Consider the following 21,465-nt stretch of genomic DNA (forward strand, 5'->3'; position numbering starts at 1 on the left):
GAGCAGGGAGCCTAATGCGGGGCTTGATCCCAGGACCCTGGGACCATGACCTGAGCCGAAGGCAGGCACTTAATCAACTGAGCTACCCAGGCGCCCCCCGAATGCAACTTTTTCAAATAACCACAGGAAAATTTCAGATTCCCCAGCTTAGTATGAGAACGGCCTCTTTTTTTCCCCCCCTCACATGAAAATGCCCTCTAAATGCCTCAGTGCACGTAGTTCTTGAGCTTTTGTAGAAGGATCTACATGCGGTGGAATGTGTGTTACTTTATTGTAAAAAGGTAAAAAAGTCATCCTATTAAAGATCCTCACCTCCCACATGCTCATGAGCACTCACTCACCCAAATATTTTCTGAGTCATGTCATTCTTAGAAGGAAACCATAATTAGGGAACAGGTTGAAGTTTTAAAACCAAACAGCACACTTTTGACCAGGACTTCGGTGATGTTTTACATCTTCCCTGAAGAATTTTGCTGTGTTGGAAACAAGGTCTGGGTTTGGAGTCGAAATGTCTTTAACGATGAAAATACGCTAATCTTGGACAGTCTAGAAGCAATGTCAGTTACTGTTCCAGGCCATCAGTAGTGTAGCCAGTAAATGAGTCTGCTCGAATTCTTTTTTTTTTATTTATTTAAAGATTTTATTTATTTATTTGACAGAGAGATAGACAGAAGAGCACAAGCAGAGGGAATGGCAGAGGGAGAGGGAGAAGCAGGCTCTGCACTGAGCAGGGAACCCGATGCGGGACTCGATCCCAGGACCCTGAGATCATGACCAGGCGCCTGAGTCTGCTCAAATTCTGACATTTCTCCCCATTCCTGCCCACCGCCCTCCCCCCGCCCCCAGCCTGACACGCCAGTGGGAGCAGCATATATTAAATTACCAGGAAGAAGGGTCTCTGTTGCTATGACTCTTTAGAACTCTTCAGGAGAGTAGAAATTCCAAAGCTGTAGAAGCCAAAATGCTATAGACTTCCCTAATTCTGCAGCTTTTTTGATCACAGAAGACCTGTCGGACACAACCATATAAAGCAAACAGAACTTGAGCAAGCAAGAAATAAGGAATGTGATGCTACTGAGACCTGTCAAAGAAATAGAGAAAATGAGGTTAACACTGGTCAAGATAAAGGATAATCAGAAGCAAACAGATTGGGTGTGGCTTAAAAGAGGTTAATGGAGAGGTCTTGAGAGGCAGGCCTGCACTACTAGCCTAAGAGTCCTTATTCTTTAGGTTTCTAATAATACTGCTAAGTAAACGTGTGCCTGCCTTTGCACAGTAAGTGTCTTTTTGTAGAAAGTTGTGAGAAAATGAATTTGAGATCTATGGGTCAATAATTAGTATTTGAGTGTCCGCCTATCATGTTACCAGCTATGGGAGATCCTTGAATTCTAGACTTCTGACTGCTGCTTTCGTTTTATAGATGATCGTCTAAGCCCATGCTGAGTCATTAACTCTCCCAAAGTTGAGAATGATAAGATATCCCTGAGGCACACCCAATATGGTTGAAAAGACAAGATTAATCACAAGAAACAACTAGGGAAAAATAGAAGATAGTTTGTAGTAAGTTGCTACATTATATGATACTCGCTCTTAATGAGATGGGAGTTCAGACAGAGGCATTCGTTCCCTTTTTTTTTTTTTTAAGATTTTATTTATTTGACAGAGAGAGACACAGCGAGAGAGGGAACACAAGCAGGGAGAGTGGGAGAGGGAGAGGCAGCCTTCCCGCTGAGCAGGGAGCCCGATGCGGGGCTCGATCCCAGGACCCTGGGATCATGACCTGAGCTGAAGGCAGACGCTTAACGACTGAGCCACCCAGGCGCCCCAAGAGGCATTCGTTCCTTTATTCAGCCAGTAGTTCTTTTGAGTGCCTCCTCCTCAGTATTGAGCATTCTAGAAATGAATAAGGCAGAACGTTTCTACCGTCATGGTGGCTTTTATTTCAGTGAAAGGTTTTTGTTTTGCCCTTATGGTGCTTTTATCCTAATGGGGGCACAGCCAATACAGAAGACAATTTCAGATAGTGGTAGGAGTGACTGAGTGTTTTAGATTGAGTGGTTAGGGAAAGCCTTGTTGAAGAGGTGATACTTGCCTTGAAGGTGTAGAGTGAGTCACTTATAGGTTTTGGAGTGGGGGGCAGGGTGGGGATGGGGGGGCGGCGCCCAGCACATGTAAAAGCCCAGAGGCAAGGATGAGTTTGAGTGAAGGTTGACTGGATTTTTTCAGTGACCAGAGAGTGGTAGGAGATGAATTCAGAAAGGTGGGAGGGCTCAGGCCGTGTAGGACCCTGGAGCCATGGTAAGGACTGTAGGAGTGAATAATAGCTTTGAAATCAGCCAGAACTAGGTTTGAATTAACCCACTGAATGGGCAGATTTTTTTTAAGATATTTACTTAGGACTGTAGGAGTGAATAATAGCTTTGAAATCAGCCAGAACTAGGTTTGAATCAACCCACTGAATGGGCAGATTTTTTTTAAGATATTTATTTTTAAGTAGGCTCTGCACCCAGTGTGGGGCTAGAACTCACCACCCTGAGATTTAGAGTCACCTGCTCTACTGAGTGAGGCATCCCCAGGTACCTTGGGCAGATTATTTTCAATTTTCCTACCTACCAAGTAGAAGATACTATCTTCTACACGGTTGTTGTGAGAATTAAGTAGAGTATACATGTAAAAGGGCTTACACAGAGCTTGACACCAAGCTCCACGTTTATAATGATTATTTGTAAGTGGGAGATGTCCTGTCTGGTCTCATGCTGGTGCGGCATGGAGCTGGGAGGCCGCAGGCTCCAGTCCGACTTTACCACCAATAACTAGATAGGAAGTGTTACCTCAGTTTTTCTCCTATCTGAACGGAGGACCTGGATGATAGTACAGATTCTAGGGTCCCTTTCAGATCTGAAGTTACATGAGTCTAAGCAAGCGTGGGTTGAACCTTGAAGTGGAAGGAGGAATGACAACTTGTGACAAGTAAAAGCCCCCCATTTTTAAAAAATACAGATTTCCCCCTCACTTGGTGTCCCCCCCTTGGTGCAGTCCTGAGCGTGGCTTCTGTGGCGTGGCTGGAGTGGCAAAGTGTTTGTGTGAACCGACACACGGCCCGGCTTCACCCTTTGGGCTGATGAAGTTCACACTGTGCAGTCTGTTGTTTTCCGACACTTGCCCTAAAAAGAATTTTTGCACTGAAGTCTATATGTTTGAAATCACTATGATAAAAAAATTTGTGTTGTCTTGGTCAAGGGAAAAAAACTAAAAAGAATTTTATGGGAATATCTTCAGGATGTTAAGACCATTTCTCCCCCCTTTTTTCTTTTCTTTCTTTCTTTTTTTTTTTTTCCTGTCCTTGGGGAAATCCTTTTAAGTTTTAATCTGCTAAATCCGTCCTTTCCCTAGTTTCACACTTTGGCTTTTAAGCATGAGAGAGAGCCCTGGACTCATCAGCTCCTGCCCCATCCTCTGTCTTCTAGGTAATTGGATGTTAAGTGAAAATGAGTATTACATTTTGACCCAGTAAATTCTTTTTTATATTGTGGCTTTATCCTGAAGAACACTCATGCCTCCTGCTGATCCCCTGAATGCAGTGTTTTCCCAGGCACGGGAGCCCCACTGAATCATTTGAAGTACTCTCTCTTCTCCAGTGCCCCTGTCCCCCCTCCTTTCGTTAGTTTGAGTAAGCAGTTATTAGACTCTAGGTGGTGTTCTCCTCTTTCCCAGGTTACAGATACCCAGGTACTTTGCAGCGACTAGAAGGGAACCTGGTCATTGTTTCTGAGTTGCCTTAGTTACTGTCATCAATTATGAACAGTTCTCTGAGGTGATTTGTGGCCTAATTATGGTGATGAAAATGCTGTGGAGTGTCAGGTACAGACAGGCGAGGATTGTAGGGAAGCTCAGTGTTGTGTATTGAAACTTAAATTAATCTAGGCTATGCTAGTGAGCACGACTGTTTATTATTTTTATTAAAGAGATGTAAAACATGTAGATATAAAGAGGGAACTGTTTTCTTCACCCTCCAGGTGGTCCTAAAAGTATGATTAATAGACATTTAAACCTTTTGCTCAGTTCTCATTGTTGAACAACCACGCACTTGGAAAGATGGGAAGACAGGAGTATTTTTTTCCTTGTAAAACTACTAATTATCCCATTTTAAGGAGTTCTGCATTTAGGCACCATGCCTAAATTATACTCAGGCTTTTGATGTATGCGTGTGTGTGTGTGTATAAATATTTTATTTATTTGAGAGAGAGTGAAAGCATGCGTGGGAGGAGGGGCAGAAGGAGAGAGAGAGAGAAAATCCCAAGCCTACTCCCTGCTGAGCATCAAGCCTGATGGCAGGGGCTTCACCCCATGACCCTGAGATCATGACCTGAGCTGAAACCAAAAATCGGATGCCCAACCGACTGAGCCACCCAGGTGCCCCTTTATTTTCTGATTGGTAGACCATTGTCTTGTGAAGGTCAGAAAATAGCATTTTCCTAATTGCTGTGCTGTGGTCATGTTTGTGTATTAAAAAAAAAAAAAATCCTTTATTCCAATTTAGAAAATGACAAATTGGCAACTTAAGGAAGTTAAATCATATGGACCAAAGATGGTAGTAGACTGGCTTTAGGATTTTTGATGTACTTATTATGAAACTATATACTTTATTTTTTATTTATTTTTTTTGAAACTATATACTTTAAATAAAAATATTTAATCTTTTAACTTATTAAGAAAAACTCACTTTATCCATATCCTCATAACCGATAGAGTAGTGATAGGAAGGTTTTCTGGATTGTGATTTTCTCGTACCTAGGATAGGGCCCAGCACATTGTACGCACTTAAACATTTAATGAAACGAATGAAGATAACTATTGTCTGGGTCAACCAGTCTCTTCATTGTTGGGATTGCATTTACTCTGCGGGAAGGATTGCTTCTTCTGTTAATCCTGATTTTGAAGTGATTCTGAATTCATTTTGCCCCACACTACTTTGGAGTGTTGTTTTCCTTGCTGTTTCTTTTGGGTAAATACATATAACATGATGTTTGCTATGTATTTGGTAATTTAAATGTGTAATTCTGTGGCTTTAATTACATTCACAATGTTATGCAACCATCACCAGTTTCTAAAAATTTCATCTCTCCAAGCAGAAACTCTGTTCCCATTAAGCCATAATTCCTCATTCCCCTCTTTCCTCAGCCCCTGTTACCATCTGATCTAATTTCTGTCAATATGACTTTGCCTTTTCTAGGTGCTTCACATAAGTGGAATCATCATATTGTTCTTTTGTATCTAGCTTATTTCACATCACATAGTGTTTTCAAGGCTCATCCATGTGATAGCATGTATCAGAACTTGATTCTTTTTATGGCTGCGTAATATTCCATTGCATGTGTCTGCCACCACATTTTGTTTATTCATCTGTTGTTGAGCACTTGAATTGTTTCCACCTTTTGGGTATGTGAGTAACTTCAGCTTAACTTTTGAGTATCTGTTTGAGTCTCTCTTTTTAATTCTTTTGGGTGTATATTTAGGATTGGAATTGCTGGGTAATATGGTAATTCTAGTTAATTTTTTGAGGAACTACCTGACTTTTCCACAGTGACTGCACACCATTTTACATTCCTACCAGCAGTGGATGAGGGTTCCAATTTCCCATATCCTGGCCAACACTTGTTATCCATTTTTTGGGTTGTTTCTGTTATTTATATATTTATTTATTTATTTATAAATAAGATTTTCTTTATTTGACAGAGAGAGACAGCGAGAGAGGGAACACAAAAAGGGGGGGTGGGAGAGGGAGAAGCAGGCTTCCAGCTGAGCAGGGAGCCCGATGTGGGGCTCGATCCCAGGACCCTGGGATCATCACCCGAGCCAAAGGCAGGCACTTAACTGACTGAGCCACCCAGGCACCCCTTTGTTTTTGTTTTTAAAGCATAGGCATCTTAGTAGGTGTGAAATGATGACTCATTGTGGTTTTGCTTTGCATTTCCTTAATGACAAATGATCAGCATCTTTTCATGTGTTTATTGGCCATTTGTGTATATTGTTTGGAGAAATGTCTGTTCTGGTCCTTTGCCCATTTTTTAAATTGGATCGTCTGTTGTGAGTTGTGAGAAGCTCTCTGTAGTTTCTGAATATTAAACCGTTATCAGATGTACGGTTTGCAAATATCTCCTCCCATTCTGTGGGTTGTCTTCTCACTCTCTTGATAGTGTCCTTTGATATGCAAAAGTTTTTAATTTTAATGAGATTCAAGTTATCTCTTTTTCTTTTGTTTGTATTTTTAAAAATGTACTACTCTCTAAGTATCACTTAACTTTTGCTCCCTACCGCGTGCCCATTACTTCCTCTGCCCGTGAAGGTCTGATTGGCACTTCTAAATGCTTTAAGTTACCGAAAGGCATTTCCTGCACAAGCTGTTACTGATCTGATTATTGAGGAAGCAGGAGTCAAGGGTTTTTGGTTTATCTTGCTCTTAACCTCCTTAAGTTTGATGCTGGTTGCTTGATTTCTGACTTTTTGTCTTTAAAATGGTTACTCTGTGGGACGCCTGGGTGGCTCTGTCAGTTAAGCCTCCTACTCTTGTTTTCGGCTCAGGTCATGATCTCAGGGTTGTGAGATCGAGCCCCAAGTTGGGCTCTGCGTGGAGTCTGCCTGAGATTCTTACCCTCTGCGTCTCCCCCTGCCCTCCCTCCCTCTCTCAAATAAAATCATTAAAATGGTTACTCTTTTTGTCACACTTGACATGCTCTGTGGATTGTTTTAACTATTTCAAGTCTTAGAAGGGTCCTAGGACTTTCTGGTGGAAGGGGGACTGTCCGTATCTTCTTTGATGTTTTTTGTTTGTTAATTATTATTATTTTTTTAAAGATTTTATTTATTTATTTGACAGAGAGAGACACAGCGAGAGAGGGAACACAAGCAGGGGGAGTGGGAGAGGGAGAAGCAGGCTCCCCGCAGAGCAGGGAGCCCGATGCGGGACTCGATCCCAGGACCGTGGGATCATGACCTGAGCCGAAAGCAGTCGCTTAACCAACTGAGCCACCCAGGCGCCCTGTTTGTTAATTATTTTGTTTAATAGGACTGAAATATAACTTAAGTGTTTTCTGCTTCTAGTTGCAGTTCTCAGAAAGTCCATGTAAGGCAAGGCCAGATGTTGAGACACCAAATTTTTGGTGTTGGGGGCGATCCAGTCTACTGATTAAACACATGCTATAGAAGAGCAATTTGGAAAATATTATAGATTGGTGAACATAGTTAATGAAACACTGGACTCCTTACTTTCCATACAGAAATGAAAGGGGCTGATGACTTTTAAGATAGGGAAAAGTAAGTTTTACTTGGCATTTTTTTGACCCCAGATCTCCATTAACCAGCACCTTTTTTTATTTTTAAAGATTTTATTTATTTATCTGAGAGAGAGAATGGGAGACAGAGAGCATGAGAGGGGAAGGGTCAGAGGGAGAAGCAGACCCCCCGCTGAGCAGGGAGCCCGATGTGGGACTCGATCCTGGGACTCCAGAATCATGACCTGAGCCGAAGGCAGTTGCCCAACCAACTGAGCCACCCAGGCGCCCCTAACCAGCACCTTTTGTATTTTGTTATTTAGAGTCAAGACATGGAGGCATGACTTTCAGTTTGGTATCAGGTGTGGGGTTTTGTTTGTTTTCTGTCTTCTGATTCGGTGAAAATTGGTAATTCCTTATTCACCAGAGCGTTCTGGTTCCCCACGCCTCCCCGTCAATGGCACAAGCAAAGGGTGGCAGGTGGAGGCGGGCTCACCGTTCCTTACCTCCACCTGCCACCTGTCCCTGCATGACTGGGAAGTGTGCGATGCACACACAGGATTTTTCCCGCCTGTTTCCTTCATAAATAACATTATCAGAAAATGAACGGAGTGCTGAAGATGAGGAGTATAGAAAAATCTAATTGGTAAAACCTGCTGAGCTCCTAGACCTCAAGGTAAAATACAGCAGTTGTATTTTTTTGTCCTGGGTACCAGCTGAATTGCAAATGTATTGATCTAAATGTGAGTGATAATGGTAGTGATTAAAGACAGGTGGGTGCTTAGAAAATGTTTATGTTTTGGGCGCCTGGGTGGCTCAGTCGGTTAAGCGACTGCCTTCGGCTCAGGTCATGATCCCAGGGTCCTGGGATCGAGTCCTGCATCGGGCTCCCTGCTCTGCGGGGAGCCTGCTTCTCCCTCGCCCCCTCCCCCTGCTTGTGTTCCCTCTCTCGCTGTGTCTCTCTCTGTCAAATAAATAAATAAAATCTTAAAAAAAAAAAAAGAAAATGTTTATGTTTTGAGGCCTGTGATAAAAGAAAAAATACATAAACTTGGATTTTCATTTGCCTGATTTTGGCTATTAGAGTGAACTTCATTAATTTAATCTCTATGCATTACACCCTTACAGTGTGCTGGGTTGGGGGTTCAGTGATGAATGAAGCAGACACCACAGCTCTGTTACATTTTAAGTATTCAGCTAGGAAGTACAGCTTCCCGTAGTAAGAAGTTTTCAGTTTTGAGTGATTTTATACTCCTGGTTGGGTGTGTTTAATTGAAGGTCAGTTCAATCAGTTCAACTGCTGTTCAGTTGGTGTTAACATTCCTTAATTGCTAGAAATAATAGTGAATATAATTTAACTGTGGATATTTAAGACAGCAAAAAAGCTTTTAAGAAATTCTTGAAAACACATTTAGTTTCCTGCCCCGTTGGCTCATTGGTTGTGCCTGTTTTTGGTGGTGGTCATATTTACAAGCAGTGTGTCTGCTGTTTATCTCCCAAGTGGAGTCATGGTGATGGTGGTAAGCAGTGACCTGAAGTTTCTTTATAACACCAGTGCTCCCTGGACCAATGGAGGAGGCACGCATTTACATGCCAAGGCCTCTTCCCTTCTACCTTGAAGAGTATTCGTTTTAGAATACAAGTTTGGCACTGAGTAGGTGCTCAGGAGGCATTTGTCAGACATGATGAATTTGTCTCTGACCCTTCAGTGACTTTCATTACTCTTGGGATAGAGTTCAGACTCCTTGTTGTAGCTTGAAAGGCCTTTCGTGATCTGGCTTCTGTCTCCCTCTCCAGCCTCATTTTATGCCACTTCTCTCCTATCCCTCCAGGATGGACTAGGCTTTTTCCTTTTCCTTACTGACTCCTATACTCCTGCCCATCCTCAGACCGCTAATTCAGTGTTAAATGGGTGGGACTTACCTTTCTTGATCATTGTTGTATTCCTGCCTAGAACACTGTTTTGGCACACAGTAGGTGCTCAGTCAATATTTATTTAAGTCAGGGAAGTGAAGTAGAGGTGGATAATCGATCTGAGGTGCTGAAAAGTACAGTTAGCCAGTTCCCTGCTCAGCCTGCTCCTTTGGGTATGTTAAAGGTTGCTGTGCTAATCATTAAGATTTCAAGGTGAGGAACTAAAAGGATCATATAAAAGCACAATGGATTTGTAAATATGTTCAGTATAATTGAAAATATGATTCATAGCATAGTTTTAGATTAATTATGCCCAGTGCAGTCAAATGTTTGGTTATGTGGGGGCCTGGTTTGCAGGCAGATGACAAGTAGGAGTTTTTAGGTTTTGCCCGTTTTGTATTCAACAAGGATTTTAACCCTTCTAATTCTTTGGTATTGTACATACTATGTGTATGATAATGCTTTGGAATTGGATGTCACAGATAAATTTATTAATGGTTTGTCTTGTAGCTAAACTTGGTATTCAGATGAAAAGAAGGACAAACGTAGGAAAACAATCAGTCCTGATTTAGGATGGGGCAACTACAGTAATTCTTGTATATTGCTAGGAGCATTGTTTCTGATTTTTAATTAGAAAAGTATTTAGGTTAATGGCTTTGGTGTTTTCAAATTTATAAAAGTTACACCTTTATGTTGTGCGTATGCTTGCCAATCTTTGAGAGAGAGTTTTTGCCTAGGACATGAGAAGTTGTTTTATATTTTACTTCATCCAGGAAGAGATGAAGATAAAACACGTTCTGAAATCGGAAAGTCCGTGTGGATGGAATGGAAAGTAAGCCTGTTCATAAATAACTAGTCTCTTGTGCTTCATGATACTGGATGCAAGGTGGAAATGATCCTGCCTCTATCACTAAGATTATGTTTTCAATAAAAGCTTGAGCTGATTGGTGCTAGGCCAACACCCATCAGTTGCTCCGTCTGGAAGGGACAGCTAGAATTCTCCATTGTGCTGTGTGTGTGTGTGTGAGAGAGAGAGAGAATGTATGTGAGGGGGAAGTGAAATGTTTTGCTGTTGGCTTGATTGTCTGTTTCATCGTTGACTTGGTTTGTCTGGCTTTTTCATTCTGGTTTTAAGTATTGAGAAATCTTAGGATTTGTGTGAATTAGAAGATTTGGATTTATTTGAACTCCATTGGCAATTAACTTCAGGTAAGAGCTATGTTTTTTGGTTGGCTTTATGTTTTGAGATCATTTTTTTCCTTAATTTTTTAATTTTATTAACAGAAAATTTCAAACCTATACAAAAGCAGAGTGAATAGTATAGTCGATCCCCATGAACAAAGGTAATTTTTTGACGTGACCTTGGTATTTATGAAGAATATGAAGGTAAAAGGGCCCAAAGACTCCCCCTTCCAAAAGAAAAAACCCCACAAAAAAACCAAACAAAACATAAGAATAGGCTTATTTTATTTTATTTTTAAAGATTTTATTTATTTGACAGAGAGAGACACAGTGAGAGAAGGAACACAAGCAGGGGGAGTGGGAGAGGGAGAAGCAGGCTTCCCGCTGAGCAGGGAGCCCTATGCAGGGCTCGCTCCCAGGACCCTGAGATCATGACCTGAGCTGAAGGCAGACGCTTAACGACTGAGCCACCCAGGCGCCCCTAAAGCTTTTGATTTCATTTTTGGTCAGATGTCTTGCTGATCCAGTTACCTAAATGAGTGTGTTTCTTAATATGTAAATGCAGTATATAAATGCAGGATTATTGCAACAATAAAGGAGAGAGATCATCACATGTTTGCAAGTCTTGGTACTAGTTAGGTATTCACCAGATCACTGTCCCCTCCTCCTTCCCCAGCCTCTTGATCACAGTGCTCAGTTGGAGTAGAGACAGGAAGGGAAATCAAGAAACTTCCTTGCTAGGGTTACCAGCTCCCCTGAACGGGTGTCTAGTAGACCAGGGCTGAAGCAGTTGATTGCAGCGAAGTTTCTGGAGGATTTAATTTTTTCCATTACCCCATTCTTCATTTGAACCCTCAGAATTTAGAGCTAGAAGAACAAGGGTCAGCATGTTTGCAAAGGATAAATCTTTCCATGCTGTGGCATTACCTGGCAGGTTCCGCTGAGCTTGAGGAGCAGGTGCTATGGCTAAGGATGCTGAAGCCTTGGGGGGCCCTTGGGAGCAGACCGTTACTGCCAGTGTGTACCACCTGTGTTCTTTTGGTTTCCATGGCCTTTTTTCCTGGGAATATATTGCTAATTTCTGTAGCTATTTATGTCAGCTTTGACCAAAGCCAAATACAAATCTCGCAAAGGAAAGTGGAAAAAAATACCTCTTTTATGACTTGTTTTGGCATAGGTTTTGTGGTTTGTGTTTAGTAACATTCCCCAGGATCCACAAATTAAACATTACCACCACTGATTTAATTTTAGTATTATTCGGTTAATTTTATAGTTCAATAATTAAAATAGTAAAACAGTCTGCATAGATTGAGGCTATAATTTTGGGTTGATTGTATGTGTGAAAAACTGACTCTTTCCATTGTGATATCTGATTAAACTTACCAGTAGATTAAAAAGTTTGTGTCATCAGAAACATTCCGGAATGAATCATGTTTAATTAGAAACTCACAAATGTTACCACTCCTGTTGAACAATATTGGTAAACTATTAAATCAACTTCAACAATGATAAAATTATAATAATTTATTCATAATCACATTTTCATCACAAGTGTTTTCATTTCTTGGTTTCCTTCTCATCTTTATACACACTCAGGTATTTGAAAATTTTGCACCTTAGGAATTGTTAGTCTGAGAGAGTTGATTTTAGAAGAGTGGTAGCGATTTAGTCAATGCCGTTTTGTGCTGAAATAATCTTTTGCAGTTTCTCTGCCGTAACATCTTTTCCTGGTTAGTTCTGTGTTTCCCTCACTATAACTAAACATAATGGCTTGCTAGAAGATTATTTCTGGCAAGGGAATTCTGGAAAGAAAATTATAAAGAAAACATACTTGCTGTTTTTACTGATATGCAAAAAACCTGATAGGAAATTGTAGCCCCTTTGGTGTCAAGTTGATTTAATCTCATTTCTAAAGCTTATTAGTAAAATTAAGTGGAAGAATTTAAAATTTCATGAAATCGTACACCAGTGTGGCTAATTTAATGTGAAAGTGTAATATTTGATCTAGTTCCTCCTTTGATTGGATTCAGCAAAGTAGAAATAAAGGCTTTCTCAGAAATCTTGTTGTACTTAGTGGTTATTTTTCTCCAGTCTGGTATTTTTTCTCTAGTTTGTCAGAAGTAACTAAACTTTGAATGACGGAGAAGTTACTCAAAGGTAAGTCAGAGCAGATCAAAACAGAGAGGGTCGGTTGGGCTCCCCTGGCCACATTAAACGCACACCTCGCTGTCATCGTTTCCCTGGTGTTTTCAAATGTAGCTGTGTGACACTGTATGCCCTCTAAATCTGTAGTTAAAGGAATTAACGATGTAGTTAATTTGTGTGGCCTGCTCTGGGCTTTCTGGGCTTTTCTAGTCCTTTGGAAGATCCCAGCTGGAACCATTAGACAGAGTGAAAATTCAGGATATTCCTTTGCTTCTGAGTTGCTGGAAATTTAGGTTGCAACTAAATGTCACATTTTCTTTTTCCACCTCTTTTCTGTACCTAATACGTACAGAATAGGGACACCATGTATGTCATGCACGTTATTCTCTGTAAAGGTGGTTATATTAAATACAGTTAGTTCTGTTATAACATGACTTAAACATTCCTAAAAATCACCATGCTCCACAAAATTGTTGAATAAAAGCCATAGAACTTATGGAAAAAGTGAGTTTAGGTACATAATGCTTAAGAGCTTTATTAGTGACTCATTTAAAAAAACACAGGAACCTAATGAAAAAGGAAACTAATGAAAACAGAGCACAGGTTTACACCTATTAAATGGTTAGGAAAAACCATAAATAGGGCACTTTACTTTGAAAATACCAGAAGTTTGCTCATGGGTGTGGGCATCGGGACAGCACCCGGGAGTTATTACATGGTGGTGGAAGGAGGATTGTCTGATACAGTGCCAAATGTCACGTCAGACGTGTATAGGACACACCTGCTCAGTGAAGTGAGGTAGCTGGTAGATGTTTGGGGTATGTACGTGTGTGTGCTCAGCTGGGTGTAGTTTTCTGGGTGTTCCTTATGGGTGAAATTGCACATAAGCAAATGTGAAATTCTAGTTTTGTTCATTGTTGTCAAATATATCAATTGTCTTGGAACAAATGTGCATTTTCAAAATAAGCATCATAGCAGAACTGTCTATAAGACAAAATGTGGGGGCGCCTGGGTGGCTCAGTCGTTAAGCGTCTGCCTTCGGCTCAGGTCATGATCCCAGGGTCCTGGGATCGAGCCCCGCATCAGGCTCCCTGCTCAGCGGGAAGCCTGCTTCTCCCTCTCCCACTCCCCCTGCTTGTGTTCCCTCTCTCGCTGCCTCTCTCTGTCAAATAAATAAATAAAATCTTAAAAAAAAAAAAAAAAAAGACAAAATGTGATCTAATTTGGATACATGTGTGAGACTATTTAAAAATGATTTTTTAAAAGTTCTGAAATCACAAACTTACGGAAAAGGTGCAATTATATAGTACATCGACTTCTTCTTGAATCGTTTGGTGACATGATTTTCTATCACCCCCAAATCCTAGACTATGTTTTTGAACAAGCAAGGATATTCCAGCAAAGGACCATCCAACCATCAAAGTTAAGAAATTAACATTGATACTTTATGGTCATCTAATCCTTCAGCCCCCGTCAGAGTGCTGCCAGTTGCCCCAGTAATGTCTTTTATATCAAAAAGAATTCAGTTCAGAATCACTTTTTTACTTTCTGGCATAAGAACATGTTCTAGGTACTTTGTGCCTTCCTTATCCCAGACCTGGAATCAGCTATTTCTCCAAAGAACTCTGAGTCTTGTTAGTGGAGAATGCATGTTTAGAAGCCAAGATCCAGGTGCTGGGGGTACTCATTGCTGTTGGGAGTGTTAAGGCTTCTTGCCTTGATGTATAAAGCTACGGAATATATATGTATGTGTATACATACACGCACATTGACATCTATATTTCTACATGTATATAAATGGGAAATTGTGGAGTTCACATCCATACCTGTAATTTAAATCTAACACCTCAGGGTTCATTCTAGTTTTCTCCCTTTCTGTACTTGTAACTCCTTTCTCTGGCAGTGAGAATCCTAGCTCCCATTTTTCTTAATATATTTACTTAGTTGATCAATCCCTTGTATGTAGCATGCTGCTTTATCCCCACTCCCTGTTTGGACATCCTTTTCACCCGAAACAGTTCAGTTCCCTTTACTGGGCTTTCCTCTCTCCTCATCCCACTAAAGCTCCCACACCCTGCATCAGCCCACCTGCCTGCATGGGTGTCCTCCGCACCCCACTTGGGCCCCACCTAATGGCTTTAGGACTGAATTGTTTTGGAAAAGGGGAAAGAGTCTATATAAAACTTTCTGATACGTAAATTCACATTTCGGTGGGGGGGAAATTGCCTGGTTTTGCAATTCTGAAAATACAGTCACCACACCTGTCTGAAATTCTTTTTAGGTTATTTTCTGTGTCTCTCGATAGACAGGCTATTCTTGATTTCTTCCTATAGGCTGCACATTTTTAGCTGACCAGAGGGTGACAAAGTGAAACATTTAACCCACATAATCCTGATGAGTTTTTTTTCCCCCCTTCTTCAATCTTTCCTCTGGCATAGATAGGGACTGTAGTGTCTGAAAAAGGCTGTTTTCCAGAAGTGACTGTCTTGGTCAGTAGTTTGCATTTCTGTCTGTCCCTTCTAGCTCGGTGGCCTTCCTGTGTCCCAACATGACAGTGGCAGCAGGTGCTGCTTCCATTAGCTGAGCCTTTTCTGTAGGTGTTTCGCATGTATTATCCTATTAAAACACCCTACCTCTGTGAGATGTGGGTGTTTTATGGCTGAGGAAACCAAGGCTAGGAGGGGTTAAATTTGTTCAAGGTCACATGACTTGTAAGAGGTTAGAGGTATAATTTGAATCCAAGCCTGTTTTTTTTTCTAGAGCCTGTGCTCTTGACTATGTCTGTGCTGCCTCTGTGTGATTATGGTAAATTTGATGATTGATACTGAGTTTTTTAGTCACAGTGTTTGTTTCCTTTTGATTTAGGAAGAGGAAGCATAAGCTCTCGAAAGTTAGAGTTGGAAGAAGAATAGATGCTATTGGCTGTTTGGAAACAGTGCCACTTAGGTATTCCTGGAACGGGAATGGGCCCACAGGAGTGGTTGGTGTGGAGGCTGGATAAGCCCATTTCTCCTGTGATCTGGGCACAATTCCACTCTTCATACAGAAAGGGCACTTTGAAGTACAAGGATCAAAACTTTTCTAACTTCTGTTTGGAAGCTAATGTGAATATTAATAAGGTCTTTCATAAAGTATATTTAAGCTGTCTGATGTTCTGTAAGGAGGAGCAGCTTTGAGTTGACTCAGTTTATCAGCCCGTCTCAGTCTTGTCATTTCTCTGTCAATGGAATGATGTGGCTAATTGTTGTGTTGAAAGTGGGTGTCCATCATGTGGTTTTGAGTTACTTTCCAGGTGCAGAGATGAATTGTTTTGTGCCTTTGCCCCCCTTCACGACAACTCTCCCTTGTGACTGGTGTCAGGCTTCTCTGAGGCAGCCGTGTGGGACTGGGGAGCTTCCCCCAGGCTGCTCCTTATGCAGAGAGTTGTTCTTTATGCAAAGCTGCAGGCCTGCCCTGGAGTCGAACTGGCACCGTAACCTCATTTGCACTGCTCTCTAACCATGGAGCTGAGCTAATCGTTTCTGAGAATAAACATACTGTCAGCCAGGCTTTTGAAAAGTGGCTGAGGAAAGTAAGCTTGTTTCTTAATGATGTATAACCATGAGAATAGTAAGGATATTTGTACTCAATCCCTAGACTCCTTGAAACAGAGGTGTAGAAAGCTAGCTAGCTTGCTTTCTCTCTCTCTCTCTCTTTACTCTTCCAATCTATCTGTCAGTCATCTGCCTTATAGACCTTTAGAAACACCCAAGTTATATACATGCTGTGTTTGCTGTTTTGTTCAGGACAAAGGGAATGTGCCTGCACATAGGAGATAAAAAACTGCATTGGGCTGTGGAGCCACACCTTCTGAGCTCATGTCCCAGCTCCTCAGTTTGCTGGTTTTGTGACTTGGGGCAAATTACTGAACCATTCCGTTCCTACTTGAGCTCTCTCATGGGGTGATAATAGTTCCTACCCCATAGTGAAGTGCTTAGCGAGGTTCCTGGCAACAGTAACCATACTCAATAAATGTTAGCTGCTACTATGATTGATACTCTGCCCTCTGGGAGATTATAATCTTAGATGTGTTTTAGGCACTAGGTTGCATATGCAGAATAGAACAGGCCCAAAGAATTACAACATAAAAGAGTGGGAGAGGATATTCAAGATTACTGGAACAACCTCTGTATTTTACAGATGGGAAATGGAATTTTAGAGATGGTGAAGGATTTACTCAGACTTCCGGGCAGTACCAAGACTAGAGCTCATTCCCAGTCTAGTTGTTAAACCAAGGGTTTTCATAGAGGTGGCATTGGGTGGTGATGATGATGATGATGATAATGATATGATGATACCAGGATTTTTGTTGTTGTTGTTGTCGTCGGGGGTGAGGCAGAGAGAGGCTTGTGTATAAATAGAAAAAGCACACTCAACATACCTATTGTTTTTATAATGCAGACTACAGTGAATAAGTTAAAAAAAAAAAACTTGGCAGATAGGAATATACTGAAGATAGTGAGAAAGCATGATTGTGGGGGCCTGGGTTTAAAACAGTTCACCCCCCAAGTACTGTCTGCTGTCCTTACAGACATGGGGTAAGTGGGATGTAAGGGTGTTTTGCTGTTGTGAAAACCAGGTTATATGCATCTTTGGGGTGAGCAGCAAGGATAAAACAGGTACAAAGGGCACTGTAGCTCCATAATCAGAGTGGGATGGGGATCATTACAGGTCAGTTACTGCTAGGGTTTTGTTTTTTTCCCCAGTAGTTAATACTTATTTTGGATTATAAAAGTAATACACTGAAAGTATAAAATGTGGAAAATACAGCCAAGCATAAAGAAAATAAAGACAGCATAAATTCTCGTAACCCAAAGATAATTTACTATTAACATTTTGGGTTTTATGGGGGTTTTTTTGTTTTTTTTTTAGTATGTATGTGTTTTTTCAAAAACATAATTGAGCTCATATTGTATGTATGGTTTTATATATTAACTTAAAATGTTAAAGTATAATCTAGAGGCAGAGTGTCAGGTTTCCAGTCCTCTGTGAAAATGTGGACTTTATCATGCCATAGAAGCACATTCTTTGCTATGTTTTATATAGTAGTAATGTCTAAGTCAGGCTGATAGTGCTGCACCTTTGTTTTAGTATGACTCATATTTCCCCATCTGTAGGCAGTCTCAGAAATTAAAATAATAAATTAATCCTCAAGGAAGTTTTGCCTGACTCAACAAGCGCTGTTTTGATCACTTAGAGCTCTTATCTGTTGTTAAATAATATTCTAGGACCAGAGCTTTAGGCAGCCTGCTAATTTAATGTTAAATTAACCGGTTGCCAGATAAAGCGAGGTAACTATAGTTCACAGCAGAGAGAACAATCCATTCTTGCCAAGAAAGATTCGGTTTGGTCATACACAGAGAGGGAAATCCAAGTATTCAAGGAATGTAAATTATGGATAAAATTGAAATCCGTGGCTGAGGGATTCTTCCTAGAATATTTTATGCTTCCATGAATTAATAAAAATAGAATTTCAGCAAACAAGAATAGTTGTTAAATAAAGGATTCATATGTTGCGCATACCAAGCAGTGGGCTGCCTTTGGGGCTAAATATTATTACATTAAAAGGTACTGGCAGCAAATTAACTGTTAGATTAATATCACTTAAAGTGGAATTTAAAGGAACTATAGGAATTTAAAGATGTCGCTTTTTCCCAACTTTTTGTATATATGTTTTAACTTTAGGAATGCGCTTTCATTTAATATTTTATAATTAAAATGGTCTTTTTAAACATTGCTTTTCTAAGATTGATTCCTCACACCATAGACTTGAAGATTATTCAAAACGCATTTCTGAAAATGAGTGGGTTAGAAATGACACTTGCTCTGGGAGGGGGAAGTGAGCATTGGGATTGACCGGAAAGAGGCTGAGGAAACTGTCAGAGGTGATGGTGTGTTTCATATCTTGATACAGGGATTTGGGCTACACAGGTGTGCAATAATCAAAACTCAGCAAATGCACACTTTCATTTTATGAAACTTTATATCCAAAGGGGAAAAATTATGCAAATATTGAACTCTTACTAATGATACGCTGAAGTATTTAGAGAGCAGTTTACTGATCTCTGCAATTTACTTGGAAATGCATGAAAAAAATAAGATGAATGGATGAATGGCTAGATGGATATATTTGTGATAAGAAAGTTAAGAATAGAATCAAGATGGTGAGTATATGGGTAAAATTCTTTCAACTTTGTTGTATGTTTGAAATTTTTCATAATGAAATGATGGTTTACATAATGTTGTAAATTAGTATCTCTAAGATTCTGTCACCATGGGGCAGAAATGGAGCCATTTGAATCTGACCTGCCTTGATCATTTTAACTTTGAGACTGATAGAGAACTAAGAATTGTTGGATTCTTGATCTTTGCTATGTTAAGAATCTCGAGGCACCTGGGGGGCGCAGTCAGTTAAGCGTCCAGCTCTTGGTTTCAGCTCAGGTCTGATCTCAGGGTCATGAGATCGAGCCCCATGTTGGGCCCCACACTCAGCAGCTCAGCTCAGTGTCTGCTTGAATTTCTCTCTCCCCCCTCTTTTTCTGCCCCCCCGACTCCTTGCGTGTGCATCCCCCCCTCAAATAAATAAATCTTTTTAAAAAAGGAAAAGACTCTCTCAGTGTCTTTCTCACTGAGTCCCAAGATTATTGTCTGATTATTTTACTGTTCCAGAAATAACCAAGTAACATTAACCCTGTATAATTGTCAAAGAGGTATAGCACCAGTGTTCATTTCCACATACAGTATCCAATGGACACGTGAACACAGTTTGCCAAGACACTTTCTAAGGCTAATGCTCAGTACAAATCTGTGTTCTTCTGTTCTTCTCTCCAGACTTCAATCTGGATATTTTGTATTGCCCTGACATCTAGTTCACTAATTCTCCTTTTTTGCTGTATCTAATCCAGTGTTAAACCCATCAGTTAACTTCTTAATTTCAGTTACTGTATTTCTTAGTTCTACAGTGTTTACTTGGTACTTTTTTATAGTTTCCAATTTTATGATGAAATTCTCCATTTCCTCCTCATCTTTATTCTTTTTTTTTTTAAATCAGTAAACACAGATTTTAAAAGGCACACTTTCGTAGAGTTTCTTCACAGTGCATCTTAGAAATGAAGCAAATTTCGACTCGCTAGTACACAGTGATATTAATGTATTACAGTGTATTAATGTGTTACATTAATGTGTTACTGTGGCTCTTTTCCTGTTGTCTGGTTCTTCTTTTGATATTCAGTCATTTGGTCCTGTCTCTTGGCATGCTTGGTAATTTTGATTGAAAACTGGATGTTGTGTATAAAAAATTAAAGAGGTCCTGTATGATTTCATGCTTCTCTGGAGTGGGCTCACTCCATTTGCCAGGCAAATAGGGTGGGGACCCCATTCATCCTATCAGGGAGTGAGCCACCAAAGGTAGGGTGTGGCTGTGGTAAGGCTCCATTGACCTCTGGTTTGCCTGTACTCTTAGGGCGTAGCCCTGTGGGAGTTCTGAGAACCTGAGATGTTCACCACAGTGTGTCCTGGACTTCAGTCTTTGTCTCCTTAGCACACTGAATGGATGAACTCTGCTCTTCAGAGGCTTTCTGTTTGGTGTCTTAGCCTCCTAACCTCTGCAGCGGTGGGATTCTACAAATCTCTTAAGGGGAAAACTGGTTCAATTCTTTTCATTAGGGTTCTGGCCCATTAAATCTCTATTTTTGTTTCTTCAGATGAGGTATTGCCAAAGTTCTGCTGGTTTCTCTGCCTCTTAGTAGTGACTCCAGTCCTGGCCCAGACTGCCTGCTCCCTCAGCCTTATTCTTGGTACCTGTAACTGGCAAGTGCCCTGAATGATAAACCCATTGCAGTAAGCTGGCTCGCTTCTAAGGGGTTCGCCCTTCTCCAGGATCCTGTCCCCTGAAGTCCTGGTTGCCTCAGCAGCTCTCGAGAGACGTCATACTTTTTTTTTTTTTTTTTTAATCTGGCTTTTCTAGTTGTTCTCTGAGGGATCCCTGATCGACAGCAAGCTACTCAGTCATAGTCAGAAGCAGAAGCTACTTTGTATAATCTTGTTCATGTGTTTTGTTCCTTATGTTGTAGAAAAGATATTAGTTTATGCTGCATTTATTAAAGAAGACACGTTTAGTTCAAAGGGAATTGAAGGAAATATCTGTTTATTAATCTAAAATGAACCACCATTATAAAGTTACTTGTACATTACTACTATGCTTTTTGTGTAACAGTATCAACAGTTAACTTAAAAGTAAGTTTTAACGTAAGTTAAACGCAGACTTTCTCAGTCCCGGCACTAGTGACATTTTGGGCTGGATAACGCTTTGCTGTTGGAGGCTGTCCTGCACACCGCAGAATTCTAGCAGCATCCCTGGCCTTTTACCCGCTAGATCCAGTAGTACCCTTCTCCCTGATGTGCGACAACCAAAAATGCCTCCAGGTGTTGCAGCCTGTCCCCTGGGGAGCAAAATCACCCCTGCTTGAGAACCACTGGTCTAAGAGGCAGGATTATTTTTCCTAATCTGATATAATGCCAGAGAAGTGGAATGAATTCTGCGTTACGCAGGTCATTGTCTTCCATCCTTGGATGGCTTTTCAGCTTCATTCTTGCCTGATCATTTGATGGTAGATACTGGGGTGCTAAAGTGGTATTAAGAGTACATGGATTCAGGGCGCCTGGGTGGCTCAGTTGGTTAAGCGACTGCCTTCGGCTCAGGTCATAATCCTGGAGTCCCGGGATCGAGTCCTGCATCGGGCTCCCTGCTCAGCAGGGAGTCTGCTTCTCCCTCTGACCCTCCTCCCTCTCATGCTCTGTCTCTCATTCTCTCTCAAATAAATAAATAAATAACTTAAAAAAAAAAAAAGTACATGGATTCATTCACCATTTGCTTGCCTGCTGTGAATGGGGAGTTGAAGTCAAACTTGTTCAC

At 40.8% G+C, this 21,465-nt stretch overlaps 1 protein-coding gene and 1 long non-coding RNA gene across 2 annotated transcripts in view; both read left to right on the plus strand.

Moving 5' to 3' along the window:
- The window catches only part of B4GALT5 (beta-1,4-galactosyltransferase 5), a 76,211-nt gene that overhangs the window by 4,966 nt on the left and 49,780 nt on the right, over window positions 1-21,465 (plus strand). The window lies entirely within an intron of this gene.
- Window positions 46-21,399, plus strand: LOC145723649 (uncharacterized). Its single transcript, XR_014148884.1, has 2 exons — window positions 46-6,819; window positions 7,035-21,399. It is a non-coding gene; the product is annotated as an uncharacterized LOC145723649 (long non-coding RNA).

This window comes from Leptonychotes weddellii, chromosome 10 (genome assembly GCF_054177405.1).
Source record: "Leptonychotes weddellii isolate Sample4059 chromosome 10, ASM5417740v2, whole genome shotgun sequence".
NCBI classification, from domain to species: domain Eukaryota; kingdom Metazoa; phylum Chordata; class Mammalia; order Carnivora; family Phocidae; genus Leptonychotes; species Leptonychotes weddellii.